At 41.5% G+C, this 16,967-nt stretch overlaps 1 protein-coding gene across 1 annotated transcript in view; it reads right to left on the minus strand.

Moving 5' to 3' along the window:
• The window catches only part of LOC126212687 (uncharacterized), an 82,602-nt gene extending 67,942 nt beyond the window's left edge, over positions 1–14,660 (minus strand). Inside the window, exon 1 of the mRNA XM_049940103.1 lies at positions 14,598–14,660. The gene's annotated coding sequence lies outside the window, so the exon portion shown is untranslated. The remainder of the gene's footprint in view (positions 1–14,597) is intronic.
• Between the last annotated feature and the right edge of the window lie 2,307 nt (positions 14,661–16,967).

Consider the following 16,967-nt stretch of genomic DNA (forward strand, 5'->3'; position numbering starts at 1 on the left):
ACAGTATTATGGAAATGAAAGAGGATGTAGATGAAGATGAAATGGGAGATACGATACTGCGTGAAGAGTTTGACAGAGCACTGAAAGGCCTAAGTCGAAACAAGGCCCCGGGAGTAGACAACATTCCATTAGAACTACTGACGGCCTTGGGAGAGCCAGTCCTGACAAAACATTACCATCTGGTGAGCAAGATGTATGAGATAGGTGAAATACCCTCAGACTTCAAGAAGAATGTAATAGTTGAATGCTAATTAATCATTTCTAATTTTCAAGCTGATAATAGACCTGCTTAGGCGATTACAAAAACGGTATTACTATTGCTTCTTTTTCGTTTACAGATAACTAGTCTGAGCTTACATTCGCATTTCACGCAGTTGAACAACATCATAGCTATGTCAGCTCTCACTGCAACGTAAAAGTGTTTTTCTCAGTTATTGGTTCAAATGGCTCTGAGCACTATGGGACTTAACATCGGAGGTCATCAGTCCAATAGAACTACTTAAACCTAACTAACCTTAGGACATCACACACATCCATGCCCGAGGCAGGATTCGAACCTGCGACCGTAGCGGTCACGCGGTTCCAGACTGAAGCGCCTAGAACCGCACGGCCACACCGGCCGGCTTCTCAGTTATGCCCGAATTCGACAACTGCAAGTAAAATCACGAGTGGGAAAACAAAATGTGAGGCATTATATGACGCTTCCAACAAAGGTAGCCTAATGAAAAAAGTTATCCAATTTATGTAAGCTGCTTCCATGCGCGAGCACAGAATTCTCGATTCCAAAACACAATGTGAGTTTGTCCCAGGTTTCAAGTTTTACTGTACACAATGCAAATGCAAACTGTGGGAAGAGGAACTATGTTCACTTAAAAAAGGAAAATCGTGGGAGAGTGAAACTAAATTGCTGCGCACATATACTCCATAATTGATTTAAATGTGGTACGAAAGCTACGCCGGCCGCTGGTGGCCGAGCGGTTCTGGCGCTACAGTCTGGAACCGCGCGACCGCTACGGCCGCAGGTTCGAATCCTGCCTCGGGCATGGATGTGTGTGTTGTCCTTAGGTTAGTTAGGTTTAAGTAGTTCTAAGTTCTAGGGGACTTATGACCTCAGCAGTTGAGTCCCATAGTGCTCAGAGCCATTTGAACCATTTGAACGAACGCTATGTCAACAGATACTGAAATGTTAGTAATAAAGACTTTCAACTATTTCTTAAATTCATCTAAAAGGTTATCCAAATTGAAAGAGTTCTTTCAATTTGTTGATACAAAATACAATGCTTTGTCGAGATATGTACCTACAAGGTAGTTAAGCCTAAAGCCTGCCATAGAAAGTGTGTTGAAAAATCTTCCTGCAATTATACCATACTTTCCTAGTGTAGATGATTGCCCCAGCTGCATCAAAAACTACTTGATGGGTGTGTGTAGTTCAGGAATACAACTTATTTTAGTGGAATTGTATGTTCAATTTTCCTTGCACTTGTTATTGTGGTCTTCAGTCCTGAGACTGGTGGGATGCAGCTCTTCATGCTACTCTATCCAGTGCAAGCTCCATCTCCCACTACGAATCTGCTTAGTGTATTCATCTCTTGGTTTCCCTCTACGATTTTGACCCTCCACGCTGCCCTCTAATACTAAATTGGTGATCCCTTGATGCGTCAGAACATGCCCTACCAACCGATCCCTTCTTTTAGTCAAGTTGTGCATGAACTCTTCTCCCCAATCCTATTCAATACCTCATTAGTTACGTGATCTACCCACCTAATCTTCAACATTCTTCTGTAGCACCACATTTCGAAAGCTTCTATTCTCTTCTTGTCTAAACTATTTATTGTCCATGTTTCACTTCCATACATGGCTACACTCCATACCAATACTTTCACTAACGACTTCCTGACACTTAAATCTACACTCGATGTTAACAAACTTTTCTTCAGAAACGCTTTCCTTGCCACTGCCAGTCTACATTTTATATCCTCTCTATTTCGACCATCATCAGTTGTTTTGCTCCCCAAATAGCAAAACTCCTTTACTACTTTAAGTGTCTCATTTCCTAATCTAATTACCTTAGCATCACCCGATTTAATTCGACTCCATTCCATTATCCTAGTTTTGCTTTTGTTGATTTTCATCTTATACCCTCCTTTCAAGACACTGTCCATTCCGTTCAACTGCTTTTCCAAGTCCTTTGCTGTCTGACATTTACAATGTATCGGCGAACATCAAAGTTTTTATTTCTTCTCCATGGATTTTAATACCTACTCCGAACTTCTTTGTTTCCTTTACTGCTTGCTCAATATACCGATTGAATAGCATCGGTGAGAGGCTACAACCCTGTCTCACTCCCTTCCCAACCACTGCTTCCCTTTCATGCCCCTCGACTCTTGTAACTGCCATCTACATTCTGTACAAATTGTAAATAGCCTTTCGCTCCCTGTATTTTACTCCTGCCACATTCAGCATTTGAAAGAGTATTCCAGTCAACATTGTCAAAAGCTTTCTCTAAATCTACAAATGCTAGAAACGTAGGTTTGCCTTTCCTTAATCTAGCTAAGGTAAGTCGTAGGGTCAGTATTGCCTCACGTGTTTTAACATTTCTGCGGAATCGAAACTGATCTTCCCTGAGGTCGGCTCCTACCAGTTTTTCCATTCGTCTGTAAAGAATTCGCGTTAGTATTTTGCAGCTGTGACTTATTAAACTGAAATGACTTTTTTTCGAAGGGTGTACTCAACTTTGAAAAAAAAAAAAAAAGAACTTAATTTGTGAAATATACCGTGTGATGGAGAAAATAAAAATGGAGGTAGAACGTAGGATAAATTACCGTTTTTTGTTATATGGTGCAACAGTTGCTAGACAAATTGGAGGACCAGATCGCACATGAAAGACAAACGCGACTGGAAAAATGCAGACATATATAAAGCCTGTGTGAAATATTGAAATAAATAGTTCGTTTTTTATGACTAACTTTCTGTCCTTACTGGATTGCATATCACTTTGAAAAATCCTGTGCTTCAAAATATTTTGAAATTAGACGGATCACTTGGCATTGTTGATTTCCTTGGTGTAGATAATGCTATGGTTTCCCATTTCTTTTGGGGGGGGGGAGAGAGGAAACGAGCACTTTAGAGCAAAGTTGGCTGCTGTGACAACACTACTGAGGTGAGTCTGCATTATAGAGATGATTGGCGCATCAAGACTGTGCAGTGTTTTAAAGTACATTTTCTTCAAATGCATTCATGAAGAAAGTTTTCTCCATGACGAACATTACACTGAGGGACGAGCTTCAGTTTATCTACTAAAAACGGATTGTACACTTATTTCAATTACGATGAAAGCTGCCGTGATTTCAAGACAGCATTGTCTCATGGAAAGTGTTGAGATTTGCACGCTCAGCTGAAAAGTACTCCTCTTCATTGTGTTGAGTGTGTTCTGAAGAAAATGTGCAAAAAACAATTATTTTAAAAAGTGTCGGTTTCGATACATCTGTTCCCGTTTTCCCTAACTGGAATCTGGGGGCAGGAAGGCCATTCTGCGCTCCGTCGTCGCGTCAGCCTCTCTGCCGCACACTCACTTGCATAGCTGAAAGAGGCTACGCTCCACACAAATACCATTATGAAATACCACTCAACCAGCAACAGGTACTTTTTTCCGCGGGTGTGGCCGCACTGCGCCAGCTGCCCGGGGAAGTCCCGGCCTCTGTGGAGCCTGGGCAGGCCGCGGCGGACGGTCGCTCCCCTGTGACAGACCGCTCTCTCTCGCAGTGGCTGTGTGTCTCAAGTGTTTCAGCCTTGCAGGCAGAGTATTTGCTTCTGCGCCTATCAGCAAAGCGTCAACCACACCCGAGTATTCTGCCTTTTGAGTTTATATCCCGAAGGAAGATTCCGACGTGGAAGCCGGTTGAGCTACCCGCTCACGCCTTATGACACAACCTTAAACGAATGTAGATATGCGAGTTTTATCTATAGTGCTTTGCGAAATTAAAATAAAAATTACAACAGTATAAGCAACCCTGCCGTGTTCACGATTCATTGTTAAGTTACCTCGTTTATACAGAAGATATACAAGCATAATATGTGAGACACTAATGAAAAACTTCCGAAATCGTCATTTATTCTGATTTTTTCACGATACGCAAGTTGGTAGGCGCTACACACATATCTGTAGTAAAAACGTTCGTAAGTTCATCTGGATGCGAAACAGTTTTACATTTATTTCGAAAAGTATTCGTATTTTCCGGATCTGGATTGACTGCCGCTGTTTGCGAAACACGAAAATTTATGCCGGTGCGGGACTAACCCGAATGCCGAACAAACTTTCACAGTCCACGTCAATCCCGATTCGTAAAATGCGAATCCATTTCGAAATGTTTACCACAGCTGTAATCGCGAGAGGAGAGTGCCTGCACCTCTGAAGGGCATTGTAGTGTGACCCGGAGGTGGTATTAAGACGGACGTTGTCACCTCGAGTTGACCTTATTTCAGAATAACTACGTACCACTGTATTTCGATTTAGAATCTACATGAATACACTGGAATACGGAATTGGAATTATCGTGCATTGACGCAGACTAATGGGTTACGATTTCGTACTATACTGTTGTCACGGCGTAAACACGAGACTGGAGCTATGGCTTGCCCACTTTTTCTGAGGGAAGCTGTAATTTTCCCTTACTTCTATTCCGACCTCCGTGACAAGCTGCTCTCGTAAATGGCGTTAGCTGGAGAGTTGTGTGTTCATTCCTGCTGCCTGGCACCACTTACACAATCTGAAAACGACTTCTTCCTTAGAGGTTAAAAGCAGCAAACATAGTTCATTTTGAAATTCGTTTGTGCTTCTATCTCTTTAAACTGATGTCTGCATATCACTACCGCAAACAGATATCAGATTTTTTGTGAACAGAAATAACACACTCCAGACAAGAAGACGGACTGCATGTCGTACAGACAGATATGCCCTTCGATATGCTGCAGTCTGTGTCGGCAGCTTCGACTGCACTTAGTCTGGGCTGGGAATACGACATGACCCTGCTTTCAGCTGTAGAAACAATCTGTACCTGTCAGCGGCTGTTTCCGTGCAGCCCTGTCCGACCATGTGTACAGGTCTAAAGCGGCTGTAATGTTTCTTCATCCATTCTTAGATAGTCCCTGAAATCGTCACACTCAAGAACTGGTAGCAGCTTTAAGTGACAGAACTGGTCTCTTCTTTGCAGCCATTTCTTCACCCTGAACTTTGGTCTCTTCTGTTCCTCAGGCAGTCACACAGTTCCTGCACACAGCGGCAGCAAAGTACATTCATCGTCCGCCCCGCCCTACTCCACACGGCAGACCGGCGGTCTGCGCGGCGACGGGGGAAACAGCCCAGCATGCCGCGCGCTGAAACCTGCTGTGGCAGGGTGGAGGGAGACCCGCTGCACGCCGCAGCTGGCGCGGTCAGCTCCACTGCGGGGGCGGGTCACGCAGTGGGGTGGCGAGGTGGCGCCGCCAGAGGGGGGCGGGGCGGCACACGACATTCCCCCTTCAACGAGTGCCACATTCGTAGGCGAACGCAGCTCTTCTGGGCGAATTGCGCTGGTGAACTCTGCTGGGAAACTGGCCCAACGTAGTATTTCCGTGTCACCAGGAGGCGGGACGCAACAGTATTGCCGCAACGTTGCTCCGAAACAAACGCATCACTCGGCACATTTCACGAGAATTCGCAATTTTCAGTTTCTTAGTCCCTGTCGTGCACTTTCTCCAGGCGACGAGTAAACCGCCCTTTCGAAACACGGAAGACGACCAGCAGTTAGACGTCTGGAGCAGTCGCGACCAACACCGACTCAGAGGAAGGCCTCGGCGCTTGTTGATGACGTCACGTCGGCTAGGCACGGCGAACGCCAGGTCTGTTGCAGGCAGAAACGCCTGGGCGCGCTTATCGCTATAAATCTCTTACTTTGGGACAAACTGTTTGGTATTGTTTTGGATTCTGCAGTTTTATTTAAATGAAAGATTTTCTTACTATCCTACAGCTACAAATAAAGATCATACTTCTGAATTACTGAATCCTGTTGAAACAAACGTAGATCAATACGAGAAGATGATTTGCCCCATTGCAAGCTTCGGAAATTTTACATTCAAGAAACTATATTTACTTGATCCATTTTGCTATCGAAACTTACCCCAACCCCCTTACAATGAACTCATTTCTTTTATTTATTTTCGTTTGACATCCTCACTGAAAATGTGAACTAATTTACATGTGTAAATGTCCAACTGTTGCCAGTCATTAGATTACAGTCGTTTTCACAGAAAGGAATTCTAAACAGGAAACAAAACAGCTTCATACATCTAAAATACTGCTGAGCTTAAACTTTTTTAAACATGCACATTAGAAAAGATAAATATTCCCTCTTGCAACTGAAAGGAGAAACTTTATAAGATAAAAAAAATTTATTTGATAAAACAAGTATCTCTCTTGCCTCCTCTTCTGTCCCCCACCCCCTCCTCCAGCGTGTACAATCGCAAGATATTTCATGAACATTCAGTGCTCCTCACCCCATAGTCAACCGAGATACATAAAGAAGAGCACCAATATGTTCACAGTTTCTTGTAAAAGCAACCCAGTACAAAAGTAACTTCCTCAGATTTGCAAATAAGATAAAGAAGCACGAATTCTGTTGGTGCTGGACCATGAAGTTGTTTTTACATGTCAATCCCTAAAACAGGTGGAAAATGAAGTTCAGGAGTACACTATTTGTTAAGAAGTGTAATGAATTGCACAATTAATTGATTGCAGAAATCTCTCAGAACAATGTGTATTGGTCAACTACCGCCAATAGTTTCACATTTTGCTGTGTCAGGGAGGAAGACACCACCATTATGAGTATGCCTGCAACAGACCTGGCGTTGGCCGTGCCTAGCTGACGTGACGTCACCAACAAGCGCCGAGGCCTTCCTTTGAGTCGGTGTTGCCGCGACCAGGCAAGTGGATGTTTCTCAGGCCGTCTCATATATATATATATATATATATATATATATATATATATATATATATATATATATATATATATATATATATTCTTCACAGTGCGCTTGTCCGTGACGTTCATAAAGCTACAAATATTTTGTGAATCTATTTTGATATTCTGTTGCCATTACTGTCAAGTAGCGCGAACACACAAACACGAAACGTTCATGGTTTAAATTTACATAGTGTTGCTACAAGAAAAGGAAAGCTTTCACCTATTACTGTCTTTAAGTTTAATAAACTGCAAGAGAAGTTGAACTTTTACATATAATGTTTATTTTCTTTTTTTTTCTTTCTTTTTTTGCGCGTGTCACTTTTAAGATACACTACACAAACGGGCCAGTAAAATTTGTAACAACGACATAAATGTCTGATCTTCTGGGCTCGAAATTATTCTGAATGGTCGTCCTGAAAGGGTTGATTTTTAAATGAGATCAAATGCTCCGTGATTTAAAAGGAAATTTACTATGAAGTAACGCTTTTCAAACAATCATTCGCATTATTTTCCCGCGACCTGTTAGAAATAGGATCGTTTCAGCAGTTGCCAGAGAGCGACAGGTAAGAGGCGTCACCGGGCTTGCGCAGCTACGACGACGCAGGGAGCCCGAATGTTCGTATGTGTAAAACATTGAAAGATCTTACAGATGTCATAAAAGAAAAAAAAGACATTAGAGAATACTCGAAGAGCATGGGAATTTCGTGCACCATACTAAAATGCATAATTCGGCTTTAAGTGCACATTTGCATGTCCTGATTCGGATGAAAATTTTTTTTTTTTTTGGAGTACCGGTACTGTATTATCTCATGTTTGGTTCTTTATTATGGCATAATGCCAAACGTGCTAGAAGATGAAAATGTGCACTTGAAATTCAGCGAACAGTTAAAACTAGCTAATAATGTGGAAATATACACTTCGTTTCAAATAAGTTGACTGCCTCTGCGGAAAAGGTTAATAAAGACAAATTTCTTTAGCAAACAGACAAAAGTAACTTCATTGTTCTGCAAGGCGATTAATGGTTGACTGTTAGAAAGGTGAAAACAAAATAGTCTTTAACTAATAAATTTTGGCCTTCCGTAATTATGTGAATATTTTATTTCACTTGATAGCTCCCGGTCACAGAAAAAATCCGTTTTGTTTTCATTTTACGCGAGAGCAATAGACGAAGAGGGAACAGCAAAATCACTAAAACGTAAACATGAGCCACGTGCAGACTACCCACCTCTCCACCACAACTCAAGACTGCTCTGTGCATAGCCCCCGTATCTACGATATTTCCGAACCGGGGTAATACATGAGTGTTTTTTTTTTTCATATTTTCAAAAAATATGTTCATTTTGTAGCGCACATCTTTCTGAAGGGTCTGATCCATAAAACACACGTGTTCGAGGAAATGTGAGACATGTTATTTGGTCAGAAGTGTGCCAAAGTGCAATGCCACGCCTCTTCACACAGCATTTTTCTATCGCTCGTCACAGTATTTCGCTCTGTGAAATTCAAACGTGGAATATTGTGTAATGGAAGCCATCAAACTACATTCAAGACAGTGGAAATTAAAATGTCCTGCGCTGTCCCACCTGCCCCTCCTAAAAAAACTCTGAATTAATATTGGATGGGATTATTTGTAACCCGAAGAACAAGAACTCTCTACAAAATTTGTACCCTTTATTGTTTATTAGCCAACGACTTTCTGTTTTGTGACATAAAATTATATATAGGATACATAAATCCAGTAAAGACAAGACACAAGCAAGACAGTACACATTTCTTCAATCTGTAAGTCCTAGCATTTTTCTCCCTACTCTTGCTACAGCTTTACATGACGTGCTTTCTTTTCTGGGAAAGAATCTATTACCTCATCAAAGTTCGTCAAACGTTTTGCTACATGAGAAAACGACATGTCGCTGTCTAGTACTGAAAAAGCTGTTAATACAAATAGTAACCAAGACTGGTGTGGTTTCTCGATCTGATTACGCGTATTTTGTCACTGTCTGCTAGACGAAATAGGCCTGCCTAATATTGCAGCAGTTTTTACACACACCAAATAAACAAGATGTTTTGCCATTTTTTTAAACACCACACAATATAATTCACAAAGTACCAATATCAAATTCGTTATTAGGCCACCTACAAGCAAAACGTTTTTGTGGAAACAGTTACACATTTCAATCACACTCTCTAGCTTCTCAAGCAGGAGATCGAAAAGTAGTAGTACGAAACTTGATATAAATTTGGAATAGTCATATTTTTCCGTAATATGTTTGATGTCCCCGTTTCTTCTCATTCCTCGTCCGAGCAAACAACCTTGTTATCACTTATTTTGTAACCATTCCTGCCAGTGTCAAAAATTATTCTCCGGTTAACTCCACTAACCCTACCGCAATCACCGGTTTACTTATCCCACGTTTATTCTCCGGTTAGGCGTTTATTTCGTGTTCGTACAACGCGTTTTCCGCGCTGCTACCGGAATACAGCTATAGCGGCTGCTATCCGGGGACTGTACGACTCGCCCTTACTAGTGTAACAGTCTGGCCAAAACTTTCCTGTCAACATTTCCTTTTCATGGATAGACCGAGAAGATAATAAGTAATCTTTCTTACCTCTTATTCCTGTTACTCGTTTATTTCCACTCTGGTAGTCTCAGCCTCTGGATTTCGCTAGTAATTAAAGCAACGCTGATTTTGTCCGCAGGAAAGTTTATTTCTAGATGCGACGGGGATTCCCCTGGCATACACATCACGTGCACTACGCACGCATACAAAAATTCAACTTATGATTCATTCAGAAATCGACTTATTTGTTCAAAAATGTTCAAAATCCTACAGTGATGCGTTTCAAAATCATATGAAGACTATAGACCAACGTGCGCTGGATGCTAGGCGCTTTGAGAAACGATGTCTTTTTCGTCAAGAATACGAATTTTACCCCCCCCCTCCCTGAAATTGCTGCCCGGGACAGACACCGCGGTTTGCCACTCGTCCCCCAGACCCGGGCCTGTTACGCATGCGTGAATGTGCCAGCTTAGGCGCGTCAGTGAAATTTTTCCCCTGGCAGCATCTGGCTGCTTGCTACTATTGCTTATATAACTAACTGCCACACTTCTGTAACCAGAAACGGGAGAAGGTACTACTCATACGCGACTCAACTGCGCTTGAGCTCGCTCGCAACTGCTCAAAAGAATCTAACGTAAGCAGTTGTGACGTCACGAGCATCGGAGGCAATTTGTTGTCACGAGGTCTTCCTAAAGCCCTTCACACATTTTGCTATTGGCAGACGCTTGTATGAGCACTGTGTTTTTATGTTGTACATGGCGCATTTCCTTCGCAACTCGAGTGTTATTTTCGTTTTGTATTCTCTCGTTCACGTTTTATTGCTGCAGTATTATTCTGCAGTAGCGAGATACAGCAACAGCCTTTGTTAGAGCGTTGGTTCTTACCAATCTAAGTTGTAAAAATTTAACTGAAAACAAAAACAATGAAAAATTCCCGCAATTCTAAAATATTTCCGGGTTTTCCCCGGTTTTCTCCCGGATGGAAAAATTCCCGCATTTTTCCTTGATCTCCCAGGTCGTACACACGCACACGCACAGTGGTTAATTACCATTTTGGCCACTCTGCAATTTGTAGCATTTTCCATGAGACATGTATTTCCTCATGAAACAACAAACAATGAATGGTTCGTATTATCCATGACTTTCGAATGCACTGGCAGTACGCAGACATTTTTTCTTATTGTTTATTTTTTTGTTTACACGTCAAGCTCCGTAGGGCCAAATTGAGGAGCAAATCTCCAAGGTCATGGAGCCTGTCAGTACATGAAATTACAACATAAAAGTGATGACAAAAATAAAATTAACAAACGCGAAAAAGTCAATCCATAAAGTCAATCAACAATACAAAAACAATCACCTCAATTTTTCAAGGAAATCTTCGACAGAATAGGACTGGACCCATGAGGAAACACTTCGATTTCGATTTGAAAGCGCGTGATGTAGTACTAAGATTTTTGAATTCGAGCGGTAGCTTATTGAAAATGGATGCAGCAGTATACTGCACACCTTCCTCCACAAGAGTTAAGGAAGTCCGATCCAAATGCAGGTTTGATTTCTACAGAGTATGAACTGAGCGAAAGCTGCGACGTAAGCACATATTCACGTTAATTTTTTTTCTTCACAATTTTAAATTCTTTGCGCTATTTGGTGTGGAGCACAATTAGTCTTCTATCACTAGAGGTGGATATTTTACCAAAAATTAATTCAGAGTCGTAACTACTGTGTGTTCAATTTATGTCTCTTATTTGATTTGTTTATCTACAAGTTGCCAACCTAACGAAGTACATGCTGAAACTGAAGTCTGTTCCCTTTGAGTGTGTGTGTGTGTGTGTGTGTGTGTGTGTGTGTGTATGTATGTGTGTAGTTAGGGTGCGTTGTAGGAAGTTGAATGTGAATGTAGTATCTGCCAGAGCGTAGTAAAGAGTTTCATGTCAGCTGATTTTCGATTTTTTGTTTAAATATTTTTGGAAGAGTTCATTTTAGAGTAGGGACAAAGGGGTTGGGTGTTAGTATTCTGATAATAATCATCCTCCTTTGAAATGTTATTCTACTATTGTGTCTGTTAATGTAAGTAGTGAATTACTCTTACATGAACTACTCCACAAAACACTTTAACCAAAACTGTAATCAGCTGCACACCAAACTTTTCAACGACTCTGACAATTATTACATTCACTTCCAACTTTCTATACCTCTCACTGAACAGAAGTAAACGTTAGTTTTCAGCATATAATTCGTTAGGTTGGCAGCATGTACATAAACGAAAGAAGAGGAGACATGAATTGAACACACTGTAGTTACGACCTTAAATTACAGCTTTTGGTAAAATGTCAACAGCTACTGACAGGAGAAGAAAAGAGTTAACACAAAAATGTGTTGACCAGGTGAGAAGAAACGCAGATTTCCGCCAAAAAGTATTTAACTGTAAGTAATTACCTTTTCACACAAAAATACGATTAACTTTTATAATCTACAAGGGTCACATATCAAAACAAAATCATTCAACATTCCACCAAAGATGCCTTAAAGCAAAGGGCAAAACGCGTCTTTAGCAAGTACAGTACACTGCAGCAAGAAATAAGGATTCATTACTTACCAAAGGAAACGATCAACAGCTGTAGATACTTGGCAAATTACATCTTATGACATACCATCAAATGAGTTTCTGTTTAACTTCTGTACGTCAATCTAGAGTATTGTAAATATTAAAGTGTTCCATGTCACTGTAATTCTCATTTCACTTGTTATGAAATGCCGTTTAAAAAATTAAATCGATCCATGCTGAAGAACTGTATTTACCTTCACATCTCGATAGGTAAATAAATTTTGGATATTTATCATGCAATGAAATATTGGACTCATTAGAAGTTACCATTCGCAAAAAAAGAAAGTTTTCGATATCTTGAACCGTTCAGGAAACCTGGGGCCGATAACAGCCACGTGGTTGACGAGGAGCAGGGCGAAGTGTGTGCCGCATGGCGGGCGACCCGCCGACGAACCACTGAATATCTCGAGAACGCTGATAGCTACCGCTCTGCTCTCAACTTTAAAAACAATTTCGGTATGTTGACTATATTTCATACGCAATAATGTATTACCTGATATGAACTATAGGCAAAGCCCACGCAATGGATTTTCACCTCTGAAAGCTCATTAAAAATTCGTGTAATGGTTTACGTAAATACGATGGAGCACGCAACCACGACGAATAACGTAAAGAAATTCAGTCCTTTATCGACAGAAGGCATCAGGCCGTAAGACGCAGAAGAAGAATAAAATTTTTTCACCGAACCGTTTCCTTTAAATCGGATGGTAAGTGTTTCATACCTGCCGCCGCGTCTACGCCAGAGCGCTTCGGCCAAAGTTCGTGTGGCCCGGGGTTGTGTGACTGACGTCACGCTCTGCGCGTTCTGTGATTGGCGGCGCGGCACCGGTTCGTGTGTGCAAACAGCGACGCCACGTGGCAACCGAGGCACAGACCCGCGGTTTTTTTTGTGGGAACGGCCCTTACACAAGTTTCTGCACATGCGCAACTGGCGTGACGTATAATTCCCTACCGGCCTAATACATAGGGTTTGACGAACAATTGCTTGTTACGTCAATGTCACCACTTGGTAGCACTCGGCAGCAAATTTATCTACGTTCGCCATAAATTCCAATAGCGGCAGCATACACCACAGATACACACTACACATAGCAAAATCAGATCCGACATCAGCGTATGTTATACTGAGGGGGAAAAAACTTATTTTCTGAGATTCTGAACGAGATGTTTTGGAATTTATCGTACAGTAATACATTTGTGGGGCTGAGAACCATGAAGCACCTTCTCGTCGATTGTTAGACAGTAGCATTTATTCATGCTTCTGACATCTGTTGGGTCAGTTTATCTGTACTGTAGGGCCACATTGTACTTATATCTCAACACTCACTGAGAGCTGTCACTGGTTTCTCTGATATTCACTTAAATATAGGGGGTCGAAGACTAAGTGCTCTTCGCCGTTACGGCTCTTAGCGCCTCACTTGTGTTCTAGTTAAGTCACCTTGTCGGCAAATGGTACCAACTGAATTTAATCATTTACGCAAACGGCTGTTTATGTCTGACTTGGCTGTCTACTGTGTAGAAATCGGCTTTCCAGTGGAGTAGCAACATGAACTCTATTGAACGTGTATTAACTGCTAACAGAAAAGAAAATTACCTGGAAAAGTTGGCCGCAAAGAATTTACGGCATTCAAGGCGAAATCCGTTGTCACAGGAAATGACAAAATCAAGCGTGACTACAAGCCAACATTTAACAGGGAAGTGTATAATAACCGTAAGTTTTTAAGTGGATGCAACGTAAGAATGCCCGATTTTCGGCCCAGAAGTTTTATTGGTTAACTAACACATGAATTAGGAATCTTGCCGAAAAAAAACACAAAACCACGAAAACTCAAAGTTACACAAAAAACGCGAGACGGAGGGTAGTGGAAGCTCAAACATTATTCCGTTCTTACCATAAACAACTTAATTATTGACAAAACAAAATCAACAAAACCATTTCTTCCTCTTTGCAGAGAAGTGACGCCTATTATTATTATTATTATTATTATTATTATTATGGACAGCTGCTTATAAATTTATGATGAGCATAGCTGTTAGATAGCAGACATTAATTTCGAGCTATCACATTCATCTGAATTTAAAAATTGGTGAACACGCAGAACGTATACCTGCGAGGGACTACAGGCACATCGAAACAATGCCCGACGCAATGTGGCGCTATTTTCCGTTCGTTCCACATTATTCTAATGGAAGCTTTCGGCGATCAGATGACTATAGCATTACGGCAAATAACAAGCAGCGAATTATTAAACACTCGACGGAGTTATTTAACACCCTATTCGCCATTCGTTTGATCGCAACAATTCTATTTTGTAATTAAAAGTACGACAATGGATTAGGAGCAGGTCTGCCGTGAGTTAGGCGACAAACCAGACAAAAGCGTGCAGAACAACATCCACAGCTTCCTGAAATTCCAGCACAGGCCAGCTGCCCGCCTTACCTTCGTCTGGTACTCTCGCGGAGAAGAGATGCTCTGGCGGCGCACTGCTCTCCCTACGGCTGCTGCGTCACAACTGGGCCGCACCAACAGCCGGGGCGCGCGGCTGCCCCCACCCAGCTCTGACGTCACGGGGCGGCGTTGCCAGCTCGCGCGGCCGCCTGCCTCCGACACCCCCTTCGCATGGCGTTCCAAAAACCGGCTTTCTTATATCGACTTCCCGATGCCGCTTCTGGGTGGCTATACAAAGCCTTGAAAATTGATTTTTGGAAAGCGCTTCTAGTTGCCTGTTTTCCAATTCCGCAATCGATTTTCGCTTCCATGTAAACGCATCCGGTTTTGAAACATGCTTGGGCTGAGAGGTTTCTTCTTATTTTTAAAAACTTTCAGGTAATTAGACGGAGTGGCTTTTTGTACAGTGAAGGACAAGTAGAAATATTAGATCAACTATTTTCACCTGGTCTACGTGCATAGGAATAGCAGTTGCACAGACTGAATCAGATACCGTAACAGCTCTTATCCTGGTGCCATATTTAACGGGGCAGCAAATGCGTTTCAGGCCTCAACATGTAACCACGAGATCGAAAAGCAGGTTGCGAAATTCGGTTTTCGTCTTTCCGATGAGGTGTCGCATGCAGAAGCCATTTTAAGGCATGTACACACTAGGACCTAGGCTAGCGTCATCAGAAGCCCCGTCTTTAATGGGAATGGCCATTTTTTCGTTCTGTGTCCCGTTGACTATCCAATGGGATGCCAAATGCCCCGGTTTTTTTTGTAATCAGAAGTAACATTTGGTGTTTTTAATTATTTCTACGTCAATTTCGAATGGTAAGACATGTTTTTTTTAACATTTTCGCGAGTCTTGCTTTGTCTAGGATTCAAAGATGGAATACAGAACCTGTATTTTGGTCACAGGATGAGGAGAGGTGTGAACAGAAGATTTCCGGTCATCACGCTCGGTGAAAGTGACTCAAGCATGAGCTTCCCGACTCGTATCCATCACTTACTACTGCAGAAATAACGGACGGATGTAACAAGTTTTCGTTAAAGAACGTTACAGGGCTATCAACGTGCAATTGTACTTGCAGTTACGAACTAGCTATTCACTGGTAGATGACATACATTTGCAGTAGATGCGACCGACACCATGTCTTCCGACTGTTTGAGAGAAGCAGGCGGCAGTTTCAACACTAGATTCGGCAAACTTGCTTTAGTGCGCTCCATTCTCTGTTGTCCTTTGCGTGAAACTAGCTTGAGCCCGTTAAAACGGGGAAACGAAAGTCGTCTTGCTCTAAAACCATGGAACACGAGTTCGCTTTTTTGAAGGAAACCACGACTATACGAAGGTAAAATGTGTGCTGCGACTAGAGATGGCCAAACTGAAACACGTAACTGTTTCGAAACAAATGAAACAGTACAATGTAAAGTTTCGATACGCTGTTTCGAAACAGTGAAACAATTTGTGTTTTGTAATCTAATAAACCTACACATTTTATCACCTTCAATGTCTACTGTATAAGTATGTCCATATAAACACAAATGAGGTGCGAGAGCACTAATCATGTCGCAGAAAGTATGAAACTATCACTTAGGTGTCTTGGCAGTTTCGTATTTCCTGCAGCAAATGCACTGCTTTCATGTCGTGTGACTTTCATACTTTTCAATTGGCTGAGGACAGCCATAGCTGAAGACAGAAGAACCACCACGAACGGAACTGGAGGTGGGAGCAAACTGCAGAAACAACGGATATGCTACTGGGGTTCCCACATTCCATTAGTATGGGTAATATACCCATTCTGCTTCTTTCCATGCACACAAAGGGAATCATTGTGGATAATAGGCACAGTCACTATAGACTCACAAATAACGCCAAATAATTGGAATAAATAACAAAATATAACAAAAAATTTTGTCTTTCAAGGTGTTTCGAACCGTTACTATACATTCACCATGCTTCCTAGTCCTTCCCGTTCACCATTACACTATCAGTGATATGTCAAACAGATGCTTGCAATTATACCTACATCAAATTTATGTATATGTATAATAACTGTCACTCTACGCCTTTTTTATTCAAAATGTTGCAGGCTTACTTGCGTTTCTTAATATGATTACAGTACATGAACAGAGAAGAATATGTTATAAAAAATTGTAACTTAACTGAATGATTTTCACATATTTATTATTTTGAATGTGAATAGTATGCGTTGTTTTATTGTTTAGTTAGTGTTTATAAAGCAGATGTTACGCCATTTCGGAATAGGATAGTCAGCTAGAAACGAAGCTTTATTTTCGGACATCTTAAGCTTCATGCTATTGCTTGTCAAAAAGATTTAGACACTCTTGAAAGTGTTTCACGAAGTGTTATGCTGT

This window comes from Schistocerca nitens, chromosome 11 (genome assembly GCF_023898315.1).
Source record: "Schistocerca nitens isolate TAMUIC-IGC-003100 chromosome 11, iqSchNite1.1, whole genome shotgun sequence".
NCBI lineage: Eukaryota > Metazoa > Arthropoda > Insecta > Orthoptera > Acrididae > Schistocerca > Schistocerca nitens.